Source organism: Furipterus horrens, unplaced genomic scaffold (assembly GCF_987537825.1).
Source record: "Furipterus horrens unplaced genomic scaffold, mFurHor1.1.pri manual_scaffold_4, whole genome shotgun sequence".
NCBI classification, from domain to species: domain Eukaryota; kingdom Metazoa; phylum Chordata; class Mammalia; order Chiroptera; family Furipteridae; genus Furipterus; species Furipterus horrens.
Window position 1 is genome coordinate 12,082,868 of NW_028327174.1, and position 12,601 is coordinate 12,095,468.

The 12,601-nt window shown below is 37.8% G+C and overlaps 1 protein-coding gene across 4 annotated transcripts in view; it reads right to left on the minus strand.

The window, feature by feature from the left end:
* Positions 1 to 12,601, minus strand: part of RIC8B (RIC8 guanine nucleotide exchange factor B) — a 100,524-nt gene that overhangs the window by 68,898 nt on the left and 19,025 nt on the right. The window lies entirely within an intron of this gene.

Sequence of the window (12,601 nt, forward strand, 5' to 3'; positions counted from 1 at the left end):
GGATGTTTCTCTACCAATGTTATTTAATAGCAGTTCAAGATCTGGCTAGAAAAGATTTTTATTTCTTTTAAATCACAAATGATAGAATTGAAAGAGACCTTATATTTGGTACATGCCTTTCATGTTACAGATATGGAAACTGAGGACTAGAGTGGTTTAGTTACTTATACTGGGCCAGAGTGAACTAGGGGGGCTAGTAAGAGCTCGAGTACGGGTTTCCTAACTTCTGGCCAATTTTCTTTCTATAAAGTCACTTATTCTCTTTTAAATGGATGAGTTTCATAATTTCTCAAATAGCTTTGTTCTCAATGGATTTTTAACAACAAACTACACATAGCAGGACAGAAGGCAATCAGTCTGAATCATAGCTGTTCCCTTTCCAGAAATAAAGATTAATGTCTAGAGATTAGGTTCACAATTGCTCACAAGTACAGGTTCTTGTAAAGAGACTTAAAAGCATTTTAAATTCAGCATTTCTGCTGAATTTTAGCTGTGATATTTCTGAATTTATAGTTCTGATTCTTCTGAATTTATAGCCATTTTCTATAAACCTTAGAACTCTCTTTAGCTAACATGTAATAATATTTAATCATCGAGTGACACCCCAAAGGAGATCTTCTGCAGACAAAACAACTAAAAATTATCCTAGGTTTGGTTTCAAAGTGGTGTTAGCTAGCATAGAGACACCATTTAGACACTCACAAAAAGGTGCCCCTCTCCAGGCGAAATAGCTGCAAAATAGTGTTCCTACTGGGTAGACCAATTACTGAAAGAAAAAAAAGCAAAGCCCTCTTCCTCTTCCTCTGGCAGCCCACGCCAGCACACCCGGCTTGGGAAGCTCAGAGTGTGGGCAAGATCCTAGTTTTCCTTTCTCTCCCTGTAGAGGACAGATGTAGCAGTCCTGCTTCCAAATTTTGCTACTACTCTATCAGAAACAATTCTTTTAAGATTAACTCAAAGTGTACTACTCTCTCTTATGCCCTGGCTGGTTTAGCTCAGTGGATTGAGCGTCGGCCTGCGAGCTAAGTGTCGCTGGTTCGATCTTCCAGTCAGGGTACATCAGAGAAGGAAAACTCTGACTCCAAAAAACCTCCGCTGCCTTGCGGCATACCTCTTCAGGGGAAAGGCTAAGGGAGTAAACCCCGACAGAAAATCCGGAGCCGGAGTCCCTAAGGCGGTTTGACGTTGTAGTCAACACCGGCAACTCCTGCGGCGCACCTGAACCCAAGCTGTATCGACTCCGTCTTTCCCTTGGACCCTTCAGCTGCGAAGAGAGGGGGGGTCTGCTGCATGGGCAACAGCAGACCCTCCATATTACCCTGCCCAGGCTCTGTAGCTTCAGCGTCATCGCAAGATGTCGATTCAACACGGGAGGAGACAGATACCATGTCACTCCCGAGTCGGACTGCACAGCCATTCTCGGCGGTGCAGATAGACTCTTGGGAAGCTACACCATCGTCTCTCGAGACGGATGGCTGCCGACGACGACTACTCTCTCTTACATTTTCTGAGTTATTTCTATCATTGCCAAATTTAAGAACCACTGGTCATTCTCTCGAAATTCAATATTCAGCCTTTTTTCCTCCATAAACTGCAGGTCTGGGCGTCTCAAGCTGATGGTCTCAAGCTTATGCTTTATATATGGAGCACGCTGGTATAACCATTCCACCGCTGACCATTTCTGTACCCATTACATTTTATAAAAACAACAGTAACAACAATTATGACTGATATAAGATTTTAGAAAGTTTTTAGTAACTTATCATCAGACTATCTTAACATAATTTTTATTGTATATTTTCCATTATCATTTATTCCCCCGATACCCTCTTCCACTTCCGCCCACCCTTCTACCCGCTGCAAGACTTTTAACTCTTTTTAAAAAGTCTATCTGTGGGTTAATCGTTATGATTTTGGCAGGAATCCCAGGCTGTGTGCACCTCCTCCGTAGATCCTAGTCATACAGCTATGCAAATGAAGGCAATTTAAAAAGTACTATGTTCTGTAAATGGAAGTAGGAAGGAAATTAACCTGACAAGCTAAAAAAAGACAAAAACAAAAATAAAACCATTTTGTAACAATATCAATTCTAGACTTGCCATATCTGATAACTAGAAGGGTCTTTCATTTAATGTTTCAAAATACTGTTAAATCATTTTAAAAAATAAATGCAATTTTGGGATAGAATAAAGTATAATTGTACCCATTATTAAAAACATGTTTAACAGGAAAAATTTTCTCCAATTTCAGATCTTTCACATCCAAGACACTCCACTCCCCCAAAATTCTACATACTTCTTATGTGTTACATTCCTGGAGGTGGATTCCAATTACCTTTGTTCCACATAATTTTACTCAAATGGGAAACCATCCACATTCATATTTAAGTTAAGAAGTATGGGATCAAATATTATAAAATACTATGTACGTGAATTTGGAGTTCTACATACCTTCCTTTCTAAACCAAAAACAACGACAAAAACCCTAAGGGCAGTACAGCTCCTTTTCTCCTCTGCCTTCAGACCCAAAGCATGAATATAAATCAGAGCAGCCAAGGCTCCAATACAAACGGACTGTAAAACTCTGGGCCATAAGACAGCTACATGAAGGCGATTAGAGGTGCCTACAAAGTTCATAGTTAAAAATTGCCTCATCTAAGGGCTTACAGGAGCTCAACTAGCCACCAAAGAAAAGAATTCTAGTTTTAAAGCAGTTTTCAATCCATCTAGTTTCAAAGCAGTTTCCTTAGACATGTCATTTCTCATTACAGCCTTGTGTCCCATAATGACCGTTAGGTAGCTTTTTGCTGTAATGTCTCTGGAGAAGGAATACCACTTCCTAGACCATGACACACCCACCCTTTTTTTGTATTACAACTTAAAAAAAAAAAAAAAGGCACACTCAAAATACAAAAAAGAGGTGATATTTAATAGATCTTGCTTTACTCAATACAATCATTTCTATTCAGAGAATATTCTAAAGAACAAATTAATAAACTGAGTGAATCAGGAAAGCTTGCTCTGCATATGTACCCAAGCACGAAGACTGAAGAGGTAGTATGTTTTACAATTTCTCCATCTGCTGAGTGTGTGTGCACTGCTTCTGTTTCAAAGGTGCTCTTGTATTTTGCCTTTATTTTGCCCAAACAGTATTTTTCTGTGCTATGAATATTTTTTCATTGATTTTACTCTCCTTAAAATATGCCCTGCTCTCTTCAAACACTTTCTATAGCTCATTGTTGCCCACAGGATTTAGATGAAACGAGCCCCATGTCCTCTTTCCTACCGAGGCTGTCTGTCACAATCCCCTTCCCTTCCCTTTCCAAGTGCTCCGCACTGACTCCCAGTACCCTAACCGTAGGCCCCGAGCCGTTTCCCGCGCTGTTCCGCCAGCATGGCACGCCACCATGTCTGCCAGTCAGAACCCCACTCTTTCTAAGACTGAGTTTGAGATCTGATGGGTCTACAAGCCTCCCCAGCCACTCCCTCCTTTGCTTTCTTTCTGTTTGTGCCTGCAACAGCACTTTGTTTACACCTTTTTATGGAATGAGCTGTTGGGGCACCTCATTCCCTTCCAGACTCCTTGAGAACAGAGGCCGCTCCGGGTGTGCTGTAACTATTTTTAAGTGGAAGAAAACCATGAACTCCCAAAGTCACCTGCCTTAAAGCCTACCCACCACCTGACTCCCAGCACTTTCCAAAGAATAACTCCATTGTATTCCTCCTTCACCAGCCACCACTCAAAAGTTTTCTCTTCCTTTGTAAGCACATACAATATGCCATCGTTACATTTTAGGTAAAGTTATTTTTATTTACTTTCAAATTATCATTTCACAAATGTGTATTGTTCAACTGATATATATTTAATCTAAAAATTATTTTGGTGTCTCAGATAATCATGAAACACATACTTTTTCCCACTGAAATTAATAAAAATATTTTCTGACATTAGTAACTTTTCACTGAGAGGTCAGGTTTTCAGAAGTAAACTAAAGTCATAAAGCAAAGGTTAGGTATGCTTACAAATTACTAAAAAAGAGTCTGAGAAAAGGCCTTTTTATTAAAGATACTCGTTAGCTTAGTAAGTCATGATTATTTCCAGAAGGTAAAGAGTGCAAGACCCAGAAGCCTAGACTGAAGAGTGAGATTCCACATTTTCCCTCCCCGTTGTTAATAATACCAGGTATTGCCAAAAAGGTGTAGTAGTTTACTCCTGAATTAAACCCTGGAGTATACCACAACAGTGGTTCTCCAACTTCAGCGTGCACCGAAATCACCTGAAGGGATTGTTAAAACCCAGATTGTTGCACCTCTCCCCCAGAGTTGCTGATTCAGTGGGTCTGGAGTGAGATTCCAGAACTGGAACTTTTAACAAGTTTCCAGTTGATGCTCAGGCTGCTGGTTTAGGAGCCACACTGAGAACCTCTGAACTATAGTGAACAACAGAATGACTGAACTTGGATGTTGGGGGGTAGTGGCAATCTGGGAGTACTGTAACTGACTGGATAAGCATAAGAAAAAGGGCAGAGTAGAAAGCAATTAGCACAAATACTTTAACTTCCCCTTCACCATTCTTTTTTCTGAAGTTTAAATTATTTAAATATATGTTTTTTAAAATGTAAAGTGAATCAAACTATTAAGGAAAATAGAAAAATATTCATAATTATACTAGCTAGTATATTTTATATGCAGTTTGGTAATCAGTATCATTACCTTAACATACAGAGTTGCAATCATCATATGTATATTAATTTTGTTCTCTGACTTTTAAATTTTTAATTTAATTATAAACATTTCCCCACATTGCTAGTCCTTATAAACATTATTTTAAATGAATGACTCCTGTTCTCAATGTCTCTAGCATGAAATAGAAGAGTCCAGAAAGTTTAAGCAAAGGCGAATAACCACCCAATTAAAATTTTGATAAATCACATTGACTACTGTGTGCAAATGAATTGGAGGGGAACAAAAGCAGCTACAATCAGCGGAAGAAGTGGAGAGGGAAAGAGATGGGTGGATCTGATGTGCAGTTTTTGAGGAAAAATCGGAAGTACTTGTTATTTGTTGGGGAGAGGAAGGTTTCTCGCTTAAGCAGTGTAGTGCCGTTTACTGAGAAGGGATGATGACGGGAGGAAGAACAGGCTCAGGGGAAAATTTTGTATGAACACGTGAAGTTTGTGATGCCCAGGGAGATGTCAAATATTAAGTTGAATGTATGTGGCTGGAGCTCCCCCCCCCAGCAGCCATCAGCACTATGCCTGATGATGACATATATGAGTGTAGGTATTTCGAGTTATAAGGATGGATGAGATCACCTAGAGAAAAAAAATACAGAAAAAAGGAGAACTAAGACAGAGCCCTGAAAAATGCCAACAGTTAGAGGCCAGGGGAGAAGAAACTGATCAAGAATATTAAGTGGTATTAACCAGAAAGGGATGAAGAAATCTAGGAATGTGATGTTTTGGAAGATAAGACAGAAATATATTTTATGAAGGGACTAGTCAGCTATTTCAAAAGATCAAGGAGCAAAAGGATTTGGCAATGCAAGATCACCAATGGCCTTAATAAATGCAGTTTCCTGAGCATATTTATTTGGGAGGTGACAAAGTGGAAAGAAAAGTACACTTTTCAAGACATATGGCTATGAATGGAAGCAGAGAAACAGGATGGTAACAAGAGGGAATAAGGTCAAAAGAGGTTTTTCTTTTCTTTTTAAAGAGAAGATACACTAGTCCGTGTCTGTATGGTGAAGAAAATGAAGAGTTGGATTCAATCCAGAGGGAAGTGGGGAACTCATTACAAAGTATTAAGCAGGGAATAACATTAGATAGATTCTGCTTTGGAAATACCACTGATGGTAATATGGAGACTGGACAAGAAAGGGGACAGAACAGAAATAGTTAAGTAGGCAAGAAATGACTGAGGTCTAAAACAAGGCAGAGAAGTGGAAAGCTTAGAGATTTTAAGAAAGTGGAATTGAATGAATGGTAAGTGGGATGACTGAATGTCTAGGGTAGAGAAGAAAGGCGGCAAAGAGCCTCTCAAGTTTCTAACTTGGACAACCTGGTTGGTGGTATTATCATTCATTCCTGAGAGATGACTCACGTCCTAAAGTTGACAGCAAAAAGAAACTGTTATTGCCTGGCAGACATTTCTCTTTCAATTGTCCTGCAGTGGAGACCTCAAATAAAACGCATCCAGACTCATTAACTAGGAAGGGGTCAGATTCTCCCCCAACTTAGGCTTCCAAAACTCATACTCAACTGCTTACATCACAACATCCTTGATCCGGGCCGAAAAACCTACTCTCTACTGCCTATGTGAACCTATGTGCTTTTCTCATGTTATTTCCTGTATTTAGAATGTCTTCTCAAACTCTAACCTTCCCAAGTCGTCTCTATCTTCAAGGCAAACGTTACCTTCTTTGCCATCTCCCAGCAGGAAGCAACGTCTTCCACCTGTAAATCCAGAGTCCTTAATCTCACCACTTTTACAGCACTTAATCCCTCTGATCTGGAATTATATTTATGGAAACTTCTTATCTTTCATCAGCTTTGGCAGGGGCAGGACTTGTCTGATATACGGTATTTCTTTTTCTTCCACAGGTAAGAAGATACAGTCAAATATGCTGAATAAATACACACATACATACTAAGTGTGACGTCTCTGAAGTGCTACATGCTGGAGTGTTATGTTCAAACATTCACTAGATCTTTAAAGCTCTGGGTTTAATTCCCAGATTCTTAGTTTTATGACTTTGACCAAACTGGTCAACCACTTCGATTTCCTAAATCTGTAAAACGGATATGATGGTACCTACTTCAGTGTTGTCTGGGGAACTTAATTAAATGAGATAATGTATATGTGCTGCCCTAGAAGAACATAAATAATGAATGTTATTTAACAATATAACTACAGTGCATGTGCCATATATAGTATTATCATACAATTTAGTAAGAGACTACGTGGTATAATAGAATATATGAGTTGCGACTCAAGAGACTTCACTTTGCTATTTTTTACCTATGAAGCCTGGGCAAGTTACTTGGTTTTTCTAAGCTTCAGTTTCAGTACATGCAAAACGGGGATAATGTCCTCTCTATTACTGTTGTTTTATTAAATGAGATGATGGTACACAGTAACAGCTAAAATTATACATTTGCAAGAACAAGATCTATAATTAAAAGATCTCAGCCAATAAGAGTATCTTGAAGAAGCCTTTTATTTCTGATTGAAATAATTAGCCTACATGTAGATTTGACATCTTGTGTTCTCTCCAGCATCAGTGCTTATCACAACAATTTAACGAGCTGAGGTTTTCAAGTATTTACTATTGGTAAAATTCAAGTGAAGATTCACAGATTAATTTAGAATAAAAATGGGCCATTAACTGCATAATCAAATCAAGCGAAATGAAAGTTAATATTGCAAAAGACAGAGACTAATGGCTGTTTTATTTATAAGAAACAGGAAAATGCAATACTTTCCAGGTCCAGCTGAAAAGAAGGGCAGAGTATACCGACAGCGCAGGCACTGAGTTCAACTTGGCGGTAACCCTGCAATAACTACATGCCAGTAAAGAACTTAAGAGCCAAACAAAATGAGTGTAATTTCCAGAATCAGAATGTTAGGAGTTAGATGGGGCTATGGTGACTTAATATTAATAAGCACTAGCAGGGCAACAGGGTCTGTGAAAAAAGGGATTTGTGGGAGCAGAAGTCTGGGAAACTTAGAAGGCTTATTAAAATATTAAGATTCCTAGATGTACTATGGAAAAAAACATGTTTAATTTTTCGAAACTGCTATTTCCTTTATTTGACCACAGAATCCTTTAAAAAAATAATACCTAGTAACATGCTCCGGACTAGGGAATATTTCTTTTATTTTACAAATACGAAAACTGATGCCCCGAGAGGCTAAATGATTTGCTTTAGGTGGCATACAAAGCTAAAATGGGAAAGGGGACTCAGATTCTTATTCGACTCAGTCCTGTTCTCTTTTTGTTCTACTGAAACCTGGTGATACATAAGGAGTAAAGCAAAAAATGGTGTTCCAACATTAAAAGCAATTCTGGGTTAAGCTAGGCCTGTGAAAGAAAGTACTGAAAACTGATTTTTTTCTCCTTAAATAAACAGACTGAGTCATTAAACATCGTTCTATTTTTTAATTTTTTTAATGTTTCTGTTCTTCTATTGTAGTGGTAGTGAAATAACTATCATTACAGTCTGCCACTTTCTCTTCAATAAGAATGGACTTTCCCCCTCCTATTTTGCCTATTATGTCTACAATGTTAGTCACATGCTTGATTTATGCTCTCACTCCATCAACCAGTATTTCTATAGTGATGGGACAGGACCCCGATCTTAAAATAGACCATGCATATTCAACTGGGAGATGTGGCACAGAGCCAGGGACACTTAAAGCCACAAGACAATTGGAGTGCATCCTCTTTGACCACCATTTTACTAAAAATATAAAAGATTTACTGGGGATAGGGGTGTGGAAGGATTTCTGCATGAAAATAAACAAATGCTTTACAAATCACAATACAAAAAGTTACATACATTTTTAAGATAAAAAATCAGGTATCTAAGGAATTTTGTAGTTAAAGCAGGATCCCTTGGATGATGCTTCCCTGGACTCTCAAGGTTATGCCTACAGTGTCCTCTGATGGATGTCACTGGATATATATTCCACAGGGATCTAATTTTAGTTCTTAATTGAAGCTGAAGGGCAGCCACCTAAATCTGATAGTTCTAAACTTTTGCCCTCTGTGTACAGCACGTGTGTGTGAGTGGCACCCAAAACAAAGAGAGAGAGAGGTATTAAATTCTAAAATAAGCATACTATAATTAACAGTTGGAACAAGGTTGTCAGTCCCACAAGACTTTATTTAAAGAATCATATTTTATAAAAATATTAAATAGTTAATGACTTACTGCCAGAATTTTAAAATGTGCTTTTAATAGAAAAACCAGAAAGAATTCTAGAGGTCAAACTTAGAATTTCTTTATAAAAAGCTAAAGGTGAGATTTTCTAAATGAACACTCATGTGGCTGGGTGCAGTTATATTTAGCTTAATATTATATCTTACCCTTCAGGGTTTTTCCTACTTGAGGTATGGGAGGCAATGGTAATTCTCACTTTTTATTTAATGACTACTGTCCTTGTGAAAGAATCTTTAGGTCCCCTCCTAAATGTCATCTCTAGCTTCCTTTTTTGCACATGTACATCTTCCAATAATGCAGTCCTCTGGCCATGTTCTCTATCATGGTGATCTTGCTAAGAAGACTGAGAAACCAGTTCACAGTAACAATTATGTAAGTTTTGCTCAAGTTTCTTTACTAATTAGTAATCCTGAGAAAGACATGTTGCATCTTCAAGACTTCATTAATAGACGGGAAGGGCAACCTAGGTGTAAGTGCAAGCTTACAAAACCAATAATTTGCCCTTTCTTTCTTGACAGAGGGAGAAATGAGCATGTCAAAGCTATTTGCTTCTCTCCAAATATAGTACCAACCAACTCACTTCTCTTATTACTTAAATAGGAGTCTTTATTTTTCAGGAAGTCCACTATCAATGCAAAATATCTTCCAGTATTTTAAGATAATATCCTAGCAAAGAGTGCAGCACCATCATTTGTTACATATTAGAATTTACCAAATAATAAAAACATTATCTCATTTAATCTTTAGTGAATTCTTAGCACAAGCTATAGTTTGCTGTTGTGGTATATTAACGAGGCTGGAGGGTAGATGCTCTGTCACAACATACACCTCCTATCTCGGTGGCAGATACAGATGCTGGTCCCATTGATTTCTACAGCACTTTGCCTTTTTGTCTTTTTCTTTGTATCAAAGAGTTTCTATATGCAGTCTCCTTGGAATTTCCTTTGTCTCCAATGCCATCTACCCCCCAACACTTAGCTAATCACTCTAAATTAGTTATTCTACCTCTGAATCCCTTGTTCTACGTTTTAGCAGTCTAGGCATGTATAACTGATTGTAAGCTCATGTTATGGACTGAGTGTCTGTGTCCCCACTAAATTTATATTTTGAAGCCCTAACTCCTAATATTTGGAGATGGGATTTATGGAAGGTAATTAGGGTTAGGTGAGTTCATAAAGGTGGGGCCCTAGTCCAATGGAATTAGTGCCTTTCTAAGAAGAGACACCAGAAAGTTTACTCGCCCCTACTCTCCCTCTCCCCTCTGCACAAAGAGGTCACGTGAGCACATGGTGAGATGACAGCTACCCACAAGCTACGAAAAGAGGCTTCAGAATGAACCTTGCCAAAACCTTGACTTTGGACTTCCCAGACTCCAATACTGTGAAAAATAATGATATTTTACCATGGTAGCCTGAGCAAACTAAGATAGTCAGGAACAGAAACAAGAGGAAAGGTAAGTTATCTCAATGAGACAGTTCTAAGATTTTAGAGGTTTTCAAAGCCATAGTAACAAACTGTATAGCAGAAAAAGCAAAGGAACAGATTATTTGGGTTCTTTCTAGTCCCTAGTTCTACTGTTTTCTGAACTTGGATCTGGACTGATTTACTTAAATTATCTGAAACTAAATTTTCTCATGTGTAAGATAAAAATGTATCTATTTCATAGGGTTACTGTAATTATTTAATATACTCGTAGATAGATAGCATCTGAGAGAACATACACTGTACAGTATAAGGAAACAATATAATTGTAGTTAAAAAGGCAGCTAGGTTCAAACACTAGCTTTGCACCTTTTGGCTATACGATCTCGGGAAATTTCTTGAAAACACTTGTGCCTCAGTTCCTCATCTCTAAAAATAGGGATGACAACTGGAGCTAATAAATATTAAATGAGATGGTATATTAAAAACTCTCTAGCATAGTGCTTGGCATAGAAGAGAGGCTAATGCTCATTACATCATAAAGATGGCCAGATGGACAAACAGATAAAGAAATATTAACGGGTATACCCTACACAGGATCACTATGGCAAGGAAGTTTTTATCTCTATTTGCCTTTTAAAGGCAAAGTCACTTGAGAAAGGAAAGCACTGATGTTAATAAATATAACACTGAAATTTTACATTAATTTTATGGGTTCTATTGTGTCCATTGCTGAGCACTTGTGTACATAGCCCTGATATAGGGGCTATGTACAAAACTCAAAATGCTCCCAATTTAAAATTCAAGTACTTGAATTTAGTTTTTCATTTATAAATGGAGAAGTTTGGAACAATGGAATGTCTGAACTCTCCTAGGTCCCTAAGAGTTTTTAACTAGTCAAAGATGTACAAGTTCTCCACTTTCCTAAGTACACAATCAAACTCTGTAAGAACTGCAGAGAAAAAGAAACCTCACCCTTTTGGCCAAAACATAATCTGAGAAATCTAAAAAAAAATAGTCTTCAGCGTGTCTAATTCCTGTATGTCAAGTACTACACTGCCTGTGGGAGAGGTAACACTAGACATCCTCACTAGTTATCCTACCCAGTCACTTAACTGCAAAGCATGCTTTTTTGTTTCCTGTCAACGCTGATAATTAATTCAATGTCAAAGCTCTGTTTATGCTCCACACCAAGTCTCAAATTTTGGATGCCTAAAATCAGAAAATGAATAGAACCAATTCATATGCTATACAACAGGTCAATTCAATTATTAATGAATGGCAGTATAGTGTAGCATATCGGATGCAGAGCCAGACTGTGTAGGCTTGAATCACAGCCTCCCACTACACTAGTTTAGGCAAATACAGAAGCTCCTTGAATAATGTCAATTTATTAAAACGGTGATGAGACACTGTAGAAACTTAAGTATTGTTTATAACAATTAACCTATGGTAAAATTGATTTTGCTATACATCCTTTTACTTAAAGTCACAGAATCTACTGATGACATTAAGTAGGACTTACTATAATTTCTGTGTGCCTTAGTGTCCTCATCTGTAAAATAACAGTATCTACTTTATAGCCTTGGTGTGAGGATCAAATGTGTTAATATTCATGCAGTGCTTGGAATGATGATGGACACGCAGTGTAATGTTGCTTGCTAGTATTTAACAACTTTATTAATATAATTCACATACCATAAACTTCACCACGTTAAAGTATACAAATCATTGGTTTTTAGTACATATATTCACACTTGTAAAACTATCTAATTTTAGAACATTCTCATCACTCCAAAAAAGAAATCCAGTAAGTAACTCCCCAATTCCCCACTCCCAAAAGCCCCCAGGCAACCACTAATCTACTTCCAGTCACTATAGACCTGACTATTTTAGACATTTTGTATGAATGAAATCATACATTATGTGGCCTTTTGTCTGGCCTCTTTCACTCAGCATGTTTTAAAGGCTACACATGCTGCAGCACTAAGATGCATTGTTTACCCATTCCCAAGCGGATGGCTATTTGGGTTGTTTCCACTTTCCACCTTTTGGCTATCATCAACAATGCTGCTGTACAGTATATTCACTTACATGTTTTTGTGTGGATATATATCTTCATTTCTTTGGGGCAGATACATAAGAGTGCAACTGCCGAATCATATGGTAATTCTATTTAATATTTTGAGAAACTGCCAGATTGTTTTTCAAACTGGCTGCACCATTTTACAT